Source organism: Etheostoma spectabile, chromosome 21 (assembly GCF_008692095.1).
Source record: "Etheostoma spectabile isolate EspeVRDwgs_2016 chromosome 21, UIUC_Espe_1.0, whole genome shotgun sequence".
Lineage (NCBI taxonomy): Eukaryota > Metazoa > Chordata > Actinopteri > Perciformes > Percidae > Etheostoma > Etheostoma spectabile.
Window position 1 is genome coordinate 6,980,588 of NC_045753.1, and position 15,572 is coordinate 6,996,159.

The following is a 15,572-nucleotide window of genomic DNA, read 5'->3' on the forward strand; positions in this document are numbered from 1 at the left end:
GGCCAACTGCAGCGCACTACGAGCAGTGTTGGGCAAGTTACTTCCAAAAAGTAACTAAATTACATGTTCAGTTACAAATTATAAAAGTAACTAGTTCAGAAAGTAACTAATGCGTTACTTTCAAGTAAATTTTTAAATGCTCAAATGGGACCCCACCTTCATCCTTCTGTAATGGAACTTAAAATACATGTGCATGTTCAATTGTTTATGATAAATCTGAATATTATAATGAAATGGGCACTTAATACAAACACACAAAATGTATACACTCTTTGTAGTGCGAATAACATAAGTGCCCTGATGTTTATACTTGTGTGCTTGTGTGTGTGTGTGTGTGTGTGTGTGTGTGTGTGTGTGTGTGTGTGTGTGGTGTGTTGTGAGATAGAGCAGGAGAAGTGAGAGATGACAGCAATTAGCTTTGGAGCGAGTGGCCACTCTGAGTCATAGTGAGAGAACACAAGTGACCCCCCGACACCCCCCAGTATTTTTGTGACCACAGTTGGAAATCTTTAGCAGGAAAAGTTACCCCCCCCCCCCCCCCCGATTTCATAATCCATACCTGTCTCTTGTTGACTGACTGCTTGTGTTGTTCTTTGTGTGTCCGACTATGCGTGCTTTCGAGCACCCGCCCAACTCTACCTCTGATTGGCTTACCATGAAATTTTACTCAACCTCCAATCGTCAGCATTTATGCGCTAGTAACCAAAGAAGAAAAAAAGTTCTTTTGCTTTCTTGGCTAAGGTTGAGTAAGTTTGCTTCTCGGCTCAGAGATCAAGTTGGTCTGATGAAAACAACAGCTTAAATTATAGTAACGCGCCACATTTTTCGGCAGTAACGGTAACGGCAGTATTAAATGTAAATGTAAATGTGCTGTATTTATAAAGCGCTTTTCTAGTTTTAACGACTACTCAAAGCGCTTTTACATAGTACAGGAAACATTCACCATTCACACACATTCATACACTGTGGCCGAGGCTGCTGAACAAGGTGCCACCTGCTCATCAGATAAACACTCACACACATTCACACTTCGATGCGCAGCACCAGATATTACGATGGGAAGAGTAATCAATTAGACAATTACTCGTTACTGAAAAAAGTAACGTCGTTATTAACGTCGTTATTTATAACCCTGTCATTCCCACCACCGACTACGAGTACCCAAATGCTGCACCCATTTGCATCCACATTTTCTTCACTTGCTTCCTTTCCTCGGCTCCTAGCCCTTCCCACTGAGGAAGCATGGGAGAGAGGAAACAGGGAAATGTGTTTTTAAAGGATTACACATCCTTTCTTCTGAAGCGTTACCAACAGCTTTCAGCTGCACAGCTCCTGGGTGTTTCCTCGCTCATAGCTCCTCAAAGATTTTCCTCGCTTGACTTCGAACGACTTCCAGTTCAAGCAAGGAGCAAGGAGCTTTCGAATAAGATACTTGAGATTCAGCCATTGAGTGTGAAACAATGCACACTTCAGGCGGAATATAGTGGGCGAGGATGCTGCAGTGGTTGCAATTGAAACTGCAAAAACCGAACAATACAAATGCAATTTACACGTTTTTTAAGTACCATTATGCTGTATTCAGATAAGCTAGTACCAACTGCAGACCCGTAAAGCAACTTAAAGGAGGTGGGAAACTAGTGAAACAGTGGCCACACATACCCACCGCTTGTTTACCTTTTCTCTTTGATTTATTCATCCAAATCACAAAAATGGTTCAAATCAAATCAAGAGCTTTTCCTTACATCCCGTCAGCCTCGGCAGTTGTCCTCAAGCCAACAGGGTTAGGGAGGCTGGATCTTTTAAATCGTCTCTCTGGGGAGCCAATATACATTTCATGCTTTCTTAAAGCCAAAAGAGCAATTTAGGCAACGTAACTATTCAGCTTTCACAATGGCTGCAGCCTCCCCTGCCTGTGTACCTGGCTGGCTCCCCATACAGGGTTCTTTGCTCGACTACCAATTGCTTGTAAAAATAAAAAGTAAAAAAGCAGCTTCTGAAACAGAACAGCTCATTACTTCTCGTAATCAAGTTCAGATTTGGTTTATTCTTCCACTGCAGTTTTTCATGGTGTTATGAAAACCAAGTTGTTTTTCTCTGATTTAGATGCTGTTGGTGCTGACTGTCTGTAATATTACAGCGTGAGTCATAGTGCAGGAACACATAAATGTGTATTTTTTAATAACGCGTAATAAAACATAGCTGCATGCCGTAGCCACACATTTAAAAATCTAAGCAAAAGATACATGCAAACATATCCTGTACATAAACTGAATGTACACGCGCACACACACACACACACAACACACACATACACACACACACACGCACACAGACACACAGACACAGTTTAATTCCCCCTTTGTACAAAGATCTTAACTTGTATACAATTGTTCCCAGGTGAGTTTTTCAGGAACACACAAACACACACTGGCTTTTCTGTGTTCCATCTCTGTTAAGACCTGAGCGGCACAGTCAATTATTTAATTACCATGCCTCCAAAATTGTGTCTGAGTCTCTGTGAACTTATAAATGAGATCTGTGACTCCAAACTCTGATGCTCACCGGAGTTGACAGCTTTCATTTCAAAACAAAACAGTGGTTTAATAAAATAATAATTTAGTTTCCTGTAGTTAAAAACAAGGTTGATGGTTAAACTTGAATCACCTTTGAGAAAACAATGGTGGTGTGTTAACGATGGTCAATTTGATTTAGATTCCTGTTCCAGTTTATAGTTATTATTTTCAACTTACCAGCAGATATTGTATTTTTAAGAGTTCAATTTAAACTAATTTGGACATTTCTCCATGTGGACTGTGCAGCCATTATTCTCCATCAATTTCAAAGGAAAACATCTAGCCTTTTAGCTAGTCCAGCTAAGCCAGCTAAACATGCACTTAGCCAGTACGTAGCTATGTTTAGCAGCTAGTTGCTAACTTTATCTGTCTCTCTTTGGTAAGTCCAGTAACTATCTAATCTGTTTCAGTTTTACGCAACTACTGAGAAAAACATCTGGCCCTTTAGCTAGTACAGCTACGTTAGCTAAGCTCAGCTAACGCAGCTACTAATTGCTTCAATATTCTCTAGCTAGTTGCTTACTTTTCTGTCTGTGGGTTGGTGTTGGGCACATAGTCGCCTACAGTGGGTTTATAAGAACTTATTTTTACTAAAAACAACTGCTTTCTGCTTAAAACAAAGGTGGAATGGTGATAGTGAAAAAAGTTGTGAGCCATAAAACCAAAATAATGACCTGAAAGATGTTTAAAGGCTCCTCTCAGCTCTCAGCTCTCAGTGCGTTTGTCATTATGAGCCTCTCTTTGCACATTAAACGTTATCACTTGATCCATTGGTATTATTAACAATATTAATTAGTGCAGCTTTATGGTTTTGCTGTGCAACACTCAGACTCTGACTAGTCTACTGTATATCAACGACGTTTTCTTCACGGGATTGTTCCTGTGCCGCTGGAAGTTCCGTCGTATGTCCCTCACCTTCCACTTTCTTTGGGTATTATTATATTTATGGTTTTTTAGTAGAATTTACATCACACTCTCAACAGCCATTTTAATTCCAGAGCTCGACTCCCTACGTGCACAGGTTCCACCTAAGTTCCTTCCCGAGGCTTTTTCAGGGTGTCCAGAACTTAGCGCCACCAAAGTAGATTGGGATTGATTCAAAGAAATGCCAATAAACCAGAGCATGTTTTTCTCCCATCCTGGAATGCTGTGTGGACTAGCTAGACCGTCCTCCGCAATGCTGTGGAGGAAGGTCTGGCAATGCAAGACTACTGCTTTACCTTCTCTTTTACCTAAATACCCTGCAGGCCGCTTTCGAGATGCCTCATACAGATCTAACAAGTCTGACGGCTGATGGTTTTCAACACAAATCTTTCTGAATACCAAAATCTTCAAACGATACCAACACATAAAGGTCTGGAATAATTTTGGAGTATTACCATTTAACCCCAAAACCCTATTTTTCTCTTTAACGTCCCCTGTTCCCTCATCGCTGTCATTTCCTTCTCCCGTCCTCACACACAGTCGCACACATATAGTTTTGTTAACAGTTCAAAGCACAAAGAGAGGTCAGCGAGGGAGCATGTCAGTCAGACAAGTTGTCACCCAAATGATGACAAATTGGCCGCCTCTCCGCTCGCCTCCCAATCAAGTCCAGACCTGGCTTTCATGCACGCACAGTTCTTGTAAATGGAGATCGATGGCACCGAGGTGAAACTCACAGTCACACACAGTCAGCGCTCTGTCACTTCCATGTAGAGCTGCCTAGATGCAAGTAAGTGAATTTATCTGGGTTTCAGCGGCGAGTTTTAGTGTCTTATGCTGGTCTAAATGGTATTGTGAATCATTTTTCACCCAGAACACCCACTGAACACTTCTGCTTTTGACAGGAAAATTGTCATTTGACCAAATTGAACACAATTGCTGTTGGCATCAGGCATTTTCTTTGCACAGTATACAATTAAGTATGACCGAGGGAGAGCCTTCATCTGTTTCTGATCTGGACTCGACTACTGACCCTGCCGCAGCTCCAATGGGCTTGTTTCCAGGGAGACAAACATCATGTTACCCAACACTATGAATCTTGCAATAACATTGTCCTTATCGTTGGCGATGGATGGAATTTTCTCATTTCAGCTCTTGAAGAAGAGAAAATGCAGGAATGCTTTCCCTCCTGGTGAATGAAGAGCGGAACATGGGGCAAAATATTTTCCTCTTTCTGTGATTGTTTCTCTTACTTCTCCGGAACGTTTTTGTGTCTTTATCTTCTTTTTCTATTTTTGGCCAATTTATTCATACCTGCTGTTTGGTTTGCAACTTCACATGGAGTAGGAGCTGCTTATGTTTCACACTGAGAACATATTAATGAGCATTTCATCAGTGTGTCAATTCATATTTTGCTGGTGTGTGTGTGGTAAAAATTTGGTGACACCTACTGTAGCGGAAACTATCACAGAGGGGTTTATCGTACTTTGTGTGTAGTTGAGACACATCCTAATCCCTAACCCGACCGTCTCGTTGTTCTTTTCCTAAACCCAACCGTCCCATTCTTGTCCCACGTGTCATGGAAACGTAAGCCCCCCCACGACCTTTACCTTAACCTTACTGCGTCAAAAGGGACGCCAATAGTCCCAACCAGGCGCGTTTAGATATGACACTAAAGGAGACTTCAATAACAGGAGATTGAGGAGCGTCAATAACAACACCAAAGGCACCTGACCAAGCGTCCACATTCAGGGTTATCTTGTTTTCTCACTGTAGAACTAAACCATATAACTATATAAATCGAAAAATGAAACGTTAGTGAAACAATAACAGAGAGAAGTTCAACTTTAGCTGAGGTTTGCACTTTACGTACTTGGAATCTATGTATCAATCACAACTGAGAAGATGGAGATGTAGAGAAGAAAAGAAAAGCATGGAAAATATCAGTGAAACTCAACATATTTTCATTAGTTGAGTTTTTTCCTTCTGCTTCTTTAGCTTCTCTTTGTTATTGTTGCTTCTGTCAACCCCACAGGGATCCATAAGTTTAATGTTCTGTCACTGTATAAATCCTACCTTTTACGTTACATCTGCACTTTGGCTCCTGTGACCTCGTTGATCAGCGGGATGGACTCAGTACTGAGAAGCGCAGGAGTTTGAAGTCAAAACACACTTCCTTCATTGTATTTTGCGGCATTGCAGAACAAATTATTTAGAGAACAAATGCAGGACAAAGACTTCTACAAGGGTTTCTGCTGTGATGTGGACAAATCCCAGGACGACGCCATTCATTGCCATCATCGCGGTGCATTCATTCCCATTTGGTCAAAAAGTCCTTTGGGCTGGGAGAGGTGTGGGTGTTAGTGGGGGCAGAGGTGAAATCCAAGCTTCAAGGCCAAAACCTCAAGGTTTGCATAAAAAAAAAACAACCGTGGACCTCAGATGGCCAATGTGAAGAAAATAACTTCCCTCGTTTTCTTTTCTTTTACCACAAGTTTCCCCCAGGCGGGGGTCCGCCAAGTCGCAAATTAACGTTGATTTAGAAACAACAGAAGCCTTTTGTTTCAGAGGGCTCGGATTTTTTTCTTTCAAACATCGAGCCACTTGGCTCCGCGTCTTTGTTATTTTTCCACGCATGAAACTTTCATGATGAAATAAAGCAGAGGGCGCGCGGCGGCGTCGGGGACGGCGCGCTCGCTGGGCCTTTTGGCTGCTATCACTCATGAACCTGATGGATGAGACGAAGCCAAGCTCTCTGTCCCATATGGTGTGTCTCAGTCTGTGTCTGTCTTTTTTAAATTATTTCCTCTGTGTCTCTTTCAATTTGTTTTCTTCTTAACTTTCTCTTTTCTTTTCTGTCTCTTTACCTCTCAGCTTATCTCTTCTCTTTCTCTATTATAACTTTCTTTGTCCCTGTCGTCACCCCCCCCCCCCCCTTCTGTCTCTTTCTCAATTCATTCATTTAAACCCAATTAAAGAAACCTTTTTAGTGGCTTGCAAGCCTGAAAATCAATCTTGCTGATGAATCAGAAACACTCCTGCTATCTGTATCATTTTTCTCATATTTCCTAGTCAACACACACACACACACACACACACACACACACACACAGAGACACAAGCACAAAGGCTCAGGTTCCCTCAGGTTTTCAGATTCATTCTAGACGTCTGATGAAGAAGAAGTATGTCTGGGTCATTTCCACGCGGATGTTGGTTTTGCCCGCAGAGCGTTGCTTTTAACGCCGATATCTGATATTCATATTCATATTCTGTCATCTCTGATGTTTTTCTAAGCCCCCCTTCTACCTGTCCTCATAAATAAGGATAAGCTGTGGGTCTTACGGAGCAGCAGCAGTCATTGATGGTCGAATCCACATTTATCTCACATATCTTTAGTTTTGTGACTCAGTTTTATGGTGAGGGAACTAAACCTGTTTCCCCTGGATACATAAGTCAGCTTTTTTTTCAACCAGAGAAAGTTATGGTTGAACTAAAGCGTGACATTTTTAAGAGCCTCTCAACTAAGGCTAGGAGCTGATTCAGGCACCACCCCCACTGTGTGGAAATCAGACACACCTATCAAGCAAACTCACCCCTCCTGCAGATTCAACCTGACGCGTCTGCATTACATAAGACAATGCTTGTGATTCCACCAGCCATGACGCAGTGCCTCATAGAAGCGTTCAACGAGCGGCTCTCAGCTCTGCTACGCAAATAAATTGCGCCATTTTTATTTTTGTCGGAACCGCAGGACGTTGAACAGGCCGGACAGGGAGCGGAAGGGCAAGAGCATCCCATCAATATTCAAAATAAACACAATGTGAAGACTCCCGATCGTATATCGCTTCACTATTTTATTTGTGTCATCCGTGTTGTTTATAACTGGACTAAGTGGAATAAACCGTTTCACTATGTAGACTACTCACATTTATGGTAGAAGCACAAACTTTCTGGAAAAATTACTAAAACAATGAAATCTTAGAGTCAGGCAGGAGGACTGTGGAGGAGGGTCTGGCTTTGCTGAGACAGACCCTCCTCCAAAGCTGTGTTAAGGAGGGTCTGGCTACTCTACACAGCATTCTGGGATGGGAGGAAAGCGCCAGATTGGACAGATAGTCTAGCTAGCTGTCTCAATTTACCCTGCAGAGATCTGAGGAGCAGTCAACAATAATCCTCAAAAATCCACGGAATTTAAAATCCCAAGACAAAGAAAGCAGAAGGAAACAGAAAAGACAGGCATTTGTTGGAATTTCCTGCAGCACTGGAGCAATCCCCAGAGTGGAACATTAAGGATATAGGCTAGGAGACTGGAGTGGCCCAGTGGGTAGAGCAGGCGCACATACTTAAAGGTATATGCCTCGACGCAGAGGTCCAGGGTTGAAGTCTGACCAATGATGATTTCCTGCATGTCTTCCCTCTCTCTCTACCCTAGCTGTCCTATCAATTTAAGGCAGAAAAGCCCCAAAAACTAATGTTTTTGTTTTAAGGATAGACAAAGCGAGACTGGAATGGACAGCATACAATAAAACATTAACTGTGTATGTGAATATGTGTGTGAATATGTGCCAAGTTCTAGCAGATTGCTATTTTCCATCTGTAGTCCCCAAACAGGTTGATGGACAAATACATAGAACATTAGTATAGAGAAAGAAAGTTATTAATTAAAATAACAAGAAAAGGCAAAGAGACGATGTATAAAACGGATAAACATGGAAGCCGTTTCAACAGGACAGGGCAGGCTGCCCCCCAACACACACACACACACACACACACACACACACACACACACACACACACACACACACTACATAGATGTGCACACTCTTGTCTTAAAAGTAGCAAATGCTTAGCAAGATGTAAGAAGGCGTGGGGACTTCTACATGATATAATGTCTGTTGGCAGAGTATTCCATTGAGTCATGGCCATGCAAGAAAATGATGACTTACCAAATACCGTTTGCGTGGGGGGACACTACACACGCCCCTTGGAACTAGCGGCACACGTAGGTGTCACTTCAAGTGACAAACTAACAGAAAATAATCACTCAACTCTACAGTTGCGTCAGCTCTACCAAAGCCTGTCTACGGAAAGCCTGTTCACTCCCTATTTAACCCCACTGTACCAAATGAGTTCCACAGGGGGTGATCGCAGGCAAGTGCAAAAAGAATGGGACTCTATGGAGCTAGATGGCTAATTTTTTCTCTTTCGCCTGATCAAATCTCTGATTTTTGCAAGTTCAACATGGATTATAGGTCGAAAGTTAAATAAACGAGTACTTCTGTCCTCACTTAGTTCTTACAGGTTGAGTTGTTGCTGCCCATTACACGCTAGCATTCTGCTAATGAATGCTGATTGGTCAGTGAAGGACTGATTACGACCACAGATCTCGCTTGATGGCATCCAAAGCGGAACCAGAATGACAGAGTGAATATTATATATCTTTCTAGCGCGTGTATTGACGGAGAGAGCCTAACCTGTCGGTTGTGTTGTTGATGCCTTGAAAGAAAAAAGAAAGTGACTCAGAGCTTGCCGTAAAGCAGCCGTATCTCTGGCCGCACGATGTGTATGACGTCATTGAGATTCTAAAAGGCTTTTAGAACAAAAAAAGGACTTAAAAAAATGTAACAACCAGCAGTGTGTATTTTGTTAGCCTCCCCTTTCAAATGCAACATTCAAATTACTAGACAAAAAATTATATCCTGAGAAAAGTGGATTTTGAGAGGTATAGCTCCATAGACCTCCATTCATTCTCACCTGCAATCACCCCCAGTGGAATTCTGGTGGAACTGCAAACAGTTCAGAAGCCGGAAGTATCAAGAGAGTGGAACTCCTTCCCTTATTAAAAATCATTTGGCTTTGCTGAGCTCTTTAGCATCTTTCAGCTTTGTTTTGATTTAAAAACCTGCAAGTTTTCTGCTTTGGTACAACTAGTTTCTAGCTGGTGAACATATTGAAGCACTTATAGCAGCTAAGGAGCCAGATATTTTTTGTCAGGTTAAATGAGTTATACTTGAAAAGATTTGATTTTATATTTTCAGAGAGAAGTTGTGGCTTTTCACCATTGATGTCAACACAGTCAGGGGTTTCATTAAGCAAGCATTTAACAGCCACTTGAATTTGGCATAGAGTGGCTGCATTTTGACTAGAGATGGTCCGATACAATTTTTTGCATCCCGATACCAATTCTGATACCTGAACTTGAGTATCGGCAGATACCGAGTACTGATCCGATACCAGTGTGTCATATATTTTATTATGTTTTAACAGCTGTATACTACTATCTCTGTATGGATGTGATATGATTTATGTCTTTGTTGTTGGTCTGGCTCAGGTTAAACTCTTTGTGAAACACGAGAAACACAAACGATGACGCCAACAAAGCTTTCTTTTTTCATCCAGTGTGACAGTCAGTTAGAACAGAAATAAACTACTTAAACATAGGGCTTTATTATGTGGTATTGGATCGGTGCATAAACTCCAGTTCTTCTCGATACCAATACCAGCATTTTAGGCAGCATCGGAGGTATTGTTAACTTTAACTCAACCAAACACCATACGACCCATGATTTTCTCATTGACTACGTTGTCATGTATTGGAACAGTTGACAGGGTAGATCCGTTGAGAATAGGCTCTTTCTCAGTTGTCTTTGAGATATTTTTTTAATGGCACATGGGAACATGTGTCATATGTGTCTCCACTTTTGATTGTTGTATTTATCGTCATATTTTACCTATACACAAAACTGCACTAGATCATACATTACAGTCTTTATAATCTCTTTAACATAGCTTACTTTCCTCTGGGAATTGAGTATATGATGGGGCCGACATTAAGGTTAATTGTGAAATGACACGTGAAGTCCAACTCCTGCAGAACTATGAAGTAGCTGTATCAAATATCTCACTGAGAGGTGTTTGGCAGAAAGAAGCAGTCAGACTTCATTTCTAAACACAAGTCTGACGCACACAAAAAAAAAAAACATACAGACATGAAAGAAAAGAAAAGTGGGCTGTGAGCTGGGAGTTCCTCTGTATTATTTGATAAAAGGAGGGAAACAGAAAAGAAACAGACAGAGGGAGAGTTCACTGTGGTTTGATAAACGCAGCAGTCAAACTTTTACAATCACATCACACTACATGTGGAGTCTTTGATGTCAGAGGTTCAGGACCGGGTCACACGATCATTAACGGCAACCCGAGAGAGCCTGTAGTGGCGCGGTGGAGTGAGTGCAATACAGTGGGAACCGGAAATTGGCTCAATTCAAGTCTGAGTTGGCTTGCTGACAAGATTATAAGAGTGTGTGCAGTGACTGCGCACAACATTTAGTCTGTTACACTAGAGGTAAGGTTAATTAGTGTCAGTGAAAGTGGAGACTGCACAATTATACTTTTACAATCAAAAGACACTGCAGAGGCCGACACAACAGTACGACAGCAATAATACCTCGGAGGCTCAAACTGTCTGGGCTTTGTCAGACATGATTGTGGTATTGTAGATACAAGGCTCAGCTGTACTCCAATACCACACAAGTATCACCAAGGGTATTTCATGAATAAAAGTGTTTTTTTATTGAAGCATGTGTACTGCTAAAGAGTCACTTTCAACCCAAATACTGAATCTAGAGGTTGCCTGTCACAGCTGGAGACAAGACTAACTAGAAAGCAGGCACTCCGCCAAGGCATGCCCTATCTCACATTGTTAATGCAATGTGAATTTTCCCCACCCGGGAACACATTTTTTTCCAATTATTCCGACACCACATGAATGCAGCACAAGCGCCTCATCTCGCAATGCTAACGAAAGTGAAAAATGATTTGTTTATCCTTCCAGTGATTCGGTTCCACTCCAAAATGTAATGGGTTCTTCCTTGGCTCATGCTACACCCTTCCAACAAATATCATGAAAATCGGGCCTTAAGTTTTTCAGTAACCCTGTTGACAGACGGACAAATAAACATAACTTCATTTGCGAAGGTAATAAAGGGGCCGATAGTAGTGAACTAAAGCATTAAAGTTGTGGGATGGACAACCAAAACAGTGAGCTTAAAGACGCCAAAAAGCTCAGTAGAGCTGAGGGGAACTGCAGAGTGGGGTGGTAATTATCTGTGGCTTCATCACTACAAGTGACCCATGTAGATTGTTAGTATACATATACTGTATGAATGAGTGCAGCTTTGAAGTTTCATGTAATCAGTTTGACCAGTTGTCAGCGTCAGCTTTAGCAGTGAATGAAAAGCTCAAAAAAGCACAAAGTGCCATTACTATGGTTAGCAAAGCATTGATTAAAAACAGTTTAAACGCCCGTGGGTCAAGGCGACAGAATGGCTGGGTAACATAATATCACTTCAGACTTTTTGCTCTTGGAAAGCAAGAAACCCCCCAAAACCTCAAAGGAAAACCCACCCACACTCAAAAGGCTGGTCAACTTGTCATTAAACAACCTTAATTTAGCATGTTTGTATTGAGAGCTTAGGTTCCAGGAGAACGGACATTTCCAGTTGGAGCACTCCCAGCAGGATCAGACTGTTTGAAGCATTAAGTTTTTCATAAAAGAGAGGCCGCAGCCAACAGTGCAGGACTGAGCATAGGAACAAGTTCTAAACTAATGTGCAACTGTTTTGACATTAAAGCGATATTTAGGCATTCACCAGGGAGACCGGTGTCCTTGTCCCCTGGGAAACCAAAAGTTGAGATTATATTGAGTGATGTTCATAAATTAACTTTTTAGTTAACTTCTGAATGTTTTTCGTACATCAAGTTCAACATCACACATCAAGTAGTTTCATCTGCACTTATTTAAACCCAAACCACAATCTTTTTTTCTAACTTACACCAAGTAGTTTTGGTGTCTAAACTTAACTGACACACAGAGGAGGAGTGGTAGTCGGGAGAGTCTGGACATTTCCCGGTGAGCCGGTAGTGTTCAGAGGCCGCGAGGGCCGGTCTGATAATACTTACATATTGCAAGTTCTTAGCAACACCATCCAGCGGCCTGGTGTGCGGTTGCTGCCCGCTGGTCAAACTGTGCAGCCTCTGCGCATCCCTTACGGCGGGCAGCAGCCTCTTATAGCCATACAAACACTACTACTACTTACTACTCAGAAAGCACTAACCAAGCGCAGGTCACAACCACTTCTAAGATTTTCAGAAATATAGGGGGGGCAGTGAGCGGCCCCTTTCCAAATGGCATAGACCTGGTCGGCCTACGATGTAAAGCCATCAAACACCTTTTTTTTTTCCTCGTCACGTTTGGAAGTCTATTGCTAACGTTAACAGACAGCGTGTGAGTCTAATGATGGAAAGCCAAAATTTAAAAGGAAAAGGTGGCACTGAGATGGTCAGACTCAAAAGCAAAAAAGGGATTGTGTTGCTATGCTGTGTGTTGTTCATTTATTCATCATCTGAACAATCATCCCCCCCCTTTGAGGGCCGGTGGTCTACAAAGTTTTTTTTGGTCCCACTACACCGCTGCTGTCATGGAAATGTCACGGACACGTACCGATTACGTACCAGGGTTAAATAGAACCAGGGTGTGATTTGTGAGAAAAAAATAGTTTTGGACTATGCAACAAAACGTGCAAGAATTATTCTAGCCCCCTATCAATTCCATGGACAAGGCCAGCCGTGCCAAAACACTTATTTGCACTTCAATATCTAATGGAAAATAATCACAAAATGAAATAACGTGGTATCAAAATAAAACAGCGCTTTCAAGCTGGAGGATGGAGTTCACTTTGTGGCGAAAAATACCTTCACTCAGGAAACGCTTGTTTGATCCTCGGGAGTGTTTTATCCACGACCTTATTCCTAAATGTAACGAGTCGTTTTGGTGCCTAAACTTAACTGTCATCGTCGCATGACGCTCACTTTATCTGGCTAAACTCCACTACCATGGCCCCTGAAAGGACTGTCTTCTGGCGGGGCTTGTGGCCGGCGTCCCGGCATCCAGCAGCTGCTGCTCGTATGACTGTTTTGATTGCACTATAGTCTGTTCACGTTACAAGGCTTTACTTAGTTTAAAATCCTTTTAATTTATGAAAATATGGTGCTGGGTGTTATTTGCCCCCAACATCTCCTTCCAGGCAGCGGAAACAGTTATGTTTAGGGTTAAGGTTAGGGTTAACTGCCTGGAAGGCAACGTTGGAGGCAAAAAACACCATGGAGCGGAAAATAATATATTGTATATTGGTAAAGTAGCATTGATCACTTTAAAAATAATTCAGCAGAGGCCGGGATATATAAACTAGAAAAAATGGAAATCCCACAAATGCCCCCCCCCCTCCCCAAAAGGTATCATACTAACCATTGTTTGAGAATACGTTGCAATAATACACATTATCAGAAGTCATTGCATGTTTAATTTGAATCAAATTTTGGGAGATGCTTACGCACTTTTTTTTGCCAAGAGTTAGATAAGAAAATCCATCTCACACACGGTAAAGCTGAAGCTACCACCACCAGCCGCTTAGTTTAGCTTAGCTTAGCTTATTTTAGCATAAAGACTGGAAATGGCTCTGTCAAAAACAATGTTAATCTGGCCGCTGGTTATTGGATTTGAAAACATTTATTGAGCTATTGACCTCAGACGAAATCAACTCGTCACTATTTGAATAACTGTATGAAGAAAGGGGAAAAAAACAGTCGTAAAGGGTGATAGCCTTGATTTATGTAGCAAAATTAAAAATATTAAGATATAATGCGTCTGCCTGACAGCGAAATACAGACATGAAAGGGGAATTGATCTTCTTGACTAACTCCCTGCAAAATAGCAAATAAATGGTTTTCCCAACATGACAAACTGTTCATTTTAGGCACAAACATCTTGCATTGTATGTTGTTTGCTGCAAATGTATTCAAGGACACGCTGGGAGCTGACTATTAACACTGATTCTGAATTATTATTGTGGCATTTATTGCATCTGCAGATGCCATTTTCAAGATGTTAAACTGTGGGAGAATACACCTTCCCTGTAAAACACACAGCTTTCCTGTTATTTCCCTGCTATCTGCTGCCTCCTTCTCTCTCTCACTCATCAGCTCTCAGAGACAGGAAGCAATTCACTAACCCCTTCTCTTCACCACTCCAGTTGTTCCTGTCTCCAGCATTTTGGCAAATCATTTTGATAAATACCATGACAATTCATAAACAGGGAGCCCAGCCATACCATATTAGCCTCAATATGATGGAGTGTGTGAACATGGAGCACAAATCCAGGGCCCCCTGACTGAGTATAGTGCAGTATCCTCTTAAATCCCTTCAAAAAGCAAGCATTCCCTCATGGATTCATGAAAAGAGCCCATTTATAGACATGAAAAAAAGGCCCGTTTCAACAGACTTTAAGTGTGGCGGCCAAGGAAAACAATGTGCCTGGCCAGAAAAACTGAAGTCTGTAATGCACCGACTTAATTCCATTCTCTCGCATGAAAAGAGAATAAAAAGTTCAGGGCTGGCTGGAAAACTCGCTGTGTTTGAATTGTGTGCGACTGACAGAGGCACTGACATACAAAGTATCACTCTGCACGAAAATCAACTTGAGGCTAAATCCCACCACAGGCTGCCTCAGCGGGGCCGGAGTACGTCTCAGTGATATGGCAAGTGATTTATAGACAGCAGCAGGATTGAGAGAAAACGTGAGAGGGAAGTGAAGTAAGAAAGAGAGAGAGGGAAATAATCAGACTGGGAAAGGAAGAGAAAGTATACAGAGACAGTAATAAAGTAAAGGGGGAGACGGAGAGCGCTTGGTGCCAGTCGTCGGCCCATTTGGTCCATTAATGTGGAGAGTAACGGCCTCGCTGACTGAGGGATGATGGGAAAATGGCCTTTTCCTGTAGGGTAGCTCTTGAAGTGATGTATAGTTGTGAGGACAGAGCGCGGCGCTAGATGGCCGATTCCTCCTGCCTCAGCTCATCACAGCCATAAACAACAGGGGGCCTTCCTGCAAAGAGAGGACACTATTACATTACAGAGCCAAACCAAACTGCAGTGAGTCAACTGTATTGTTTTGGTCTGTTAACATTAAATCTGTTTAGTTTCAACTTTGACTGCAACTGCAACTTAAGAAGAAAATGATACCA

General features: G+C 42.0%; 1 long non-coding RNA gene across 1 annotated transcript in view; it reads left to right on the top strand.

Moving 5' to 3' along the window:
* The window catches only part of LOC116671553 (uncharacterized), a 23,472-nt gene extending 14,787 nt beyond the window's left edge, over positions 1 to 8,685 (top strand). Inside the window, exon 3 of the long non-coding RNA XR_004327287.1 lies at positions 8,563 to 8,685. This is a non-coding gene — a long non-coding RNA (uncharacterized LOC116671553). The remainder of the gene's footprint in view (positions 1 to 8,562) is intronic.
* Positions 8,686 to 15,572: the final 6,887 nt, after the last annotated feature.